This window comes from Lucilia cuprina, chromosome 3 (assembly GCF_022045245.1).
Source record: "Lucilia cuprina isolate Lc7/37 chromosome 3, ASM2204524v1, whole genome shotgun sequence".
In the NCBI taxonomy this organism is placed as follows: domain Eukaryota; kingdom Metazoa; phylum Arthropoda; class Insecta; order Diptera; family Calliphoridae; genus Lucilia; species Lucilia cuprina.
The window spans coordinates 32,564,412-32,566,993 of record NC_060951.1 but is presented as its reverse complement, the minus strand read 5'-3'; positions in this window follow the sequence as shown (position 1 = coordinate 32,566,993).

Here is a 2,582-nt window from a genome sequence, read left to right as displayed (position 1 = left end):
GCAAATAGATTAAATAGAAACAACATTTGTTTGTATTTTTTATTTTGTTTTCTCATTTCCAGATTTAACATACGAATTTAAACTTTTTTTAGTGAATTTATTGCGAAAAAGAAATTAATAACTAAATACTCTTCATTTTTTTGTTTGTTTGTGAGTGATTTCTCGTATTTTTGCCGCACACACATCATTTGCATTCTTAAGTTGTTCTCCCCAGAACATTTAATATTTTGTTGTTTTTTCTGTTCGTCGAGACATTACAGGTTTTTTTGTTTTGTTTCATGTGTTTTTTTTGGGACAACATTAGGAACTTCTTTAGGTTTGAGCGGTATATTCGATTATATTTTGCGGTTTGTTAATTTGGGGAAAGCATTGTTAAGGAGTGTTCCAAGCTATTTCTTTGGTTAATACTTCATCACAGCTGAATATTTTTTATATATACTGAATTATAGATCAATAACTACAAAATCAAAAGCAAAGTATTCCTTTAAAAGTCAAAAGCTTCAACCGAAAGATTTTTTATAGCGATAACTTAAGACTTTCTGAAGTTTTTATTTAAAGGATTTTGATAACTTTTTTATAACAAAATAGATCATGCTTACCAAAGCTTTCATATATAAAATTAAAAAGTATTTCTTTCATTATTATTATAATTCACTTGCGAAAGCTTTTACTTATTAATAAGTGTGATAGGGATAAAGTTTTCTTTTAAAACCAAAAGCTTTTTTATATAATAGAAAAATTATATTACATATAATTCCCTTACCATACATATATAGCTTAAGCTTCTCTAAGGAAAAAAGTTTTTCTAAAGTTTTCGCTTAAAGAAAGAAAGCTGTTCTGAAACCTTCATTTATTTTAAAAACTATCTTGGCTTTAGCAAAAGGTTTTTAGAGCAGTAAGTATTTAGGTTTTCTAAAGCTTCTAATTAAAGAATGAAAGTTTTTCTAAAGCTTTTAATCAACTAAAGAGGAATTTTCTGAAAGCCTTCTCTTAAAACCTATCTTTCAAAGAAATAAAGTTCTTCCTAAGCTTTCATTAAAAAAAAGCTTTCATTCAAAGAAATAAAGCTTTATTTTAAAAACTAGAAAAGCTTCATTTTGAAAATTATCTTGATTTTATTAAAAGGTTGATTGATTTAAGCTTTATGCTTTTAGATTTTTTTATAGCTTTTCTGAAGCTTTCAAAGCAAAAAAGCTTTTCTGAAGTTTTTAAAGAAAGAAAGCTTTTCTGAAGCTTTAAAAGCAAAAAAGCTTTTCTGAAGTTTTTAAAGAAAGAAAGCTTTTCTGAAGCTTTAAAAGAAAAAAGCTTTTCTGAAGCTTACAAAGAAAGAAAAAAGCTTTATTTTGAAAGCTAGTTTTCAAAATAAAGCTTTTTTTCGAAGTAAGAAAGCTTTACTGAAGCTTACTCTCAAAAATAATAAAGCTTTATTTTAAAAAATAGCTTTCTAAAGCTTTCAATTCAAGAAAGCTTTTTATTAATAAACATTGACTTAAGCTATTATAGAAGATTGCTTTCACCTTAGTGATATAAACTAATAACTCAGGTTTTCTCATATAAAATTTTAAATTGCATAAAGCTTTTTGATTTCTAGCTTTCCTTCAAAAAAAAAAGCTAGATAATAAAACTTAATCCTAAACTTTTATTCATAACGGTTAAACTTTGCTCTAAACTTGACACTTTCTTCTCAAAACTTGTTTCAGTCGATTCTTTAAAATTATAATTTCCTGTAGTTCCCCTTTAAAAGTCTTCCATGACGTTGTGTTTTCATATATATATATAAACCTCAATTTTTATTTTATATTCAAAGTGTGAGTTTTGTTGTATTATCTAATAATGTCTTTTTATTAAGATTTTACTCAGATTAACAATGTTTTGTTGTTGTTGTTCTTAATATATGATTTTGATAAAAATATTAATATTTTTAAACAGGTTATTATATATTTTTGTATTTTTATTAAAGTTTTTGTTTTATATTCTAATGCAATATATACAGTCATAATTTCCACATGATGATTTTTGCAATAAATTGTTTATTTTTTTACAAATCTCACCTAAAAAATAAATTATTATTAATAATTATTGAATAAAACTTAGATTTATTTCAAGCTTACGGCTCTTTTTGTATTACATAAATATTATGTATAAATTGTAGTAGACAGACCCTGGGAGTAAATAATAATTAAATGTTGTAATTAACTGCAATTGACTTATATTTATCACTTCTTTAAAGAGAATAAAACGTTTTTACTTGGGGCGTTAATAACGTGAGGTAATGTGGTCTTGTTTTTTTAGAAATATATTACGATGGCTTTGGGGCAATATTGGGGAACTCGATAAACATTTGTTTGCCAAAAAAAGACAGTATTAAAAATAAAGGTGTTGTATGCAATATTCAAGTTATTTACAATAGTTACATAGTCACTATACATAAATATAATCGACTGTGAATATTCCTTAATTGGACACAATTACTATTACAATAGATAAATAGATAGATAGATAGATAGATAGATAGATAGATAGATAGATAGATAGATAGATAGATAGATAGATAGATAGATAGATAGATAGATAGATAGATA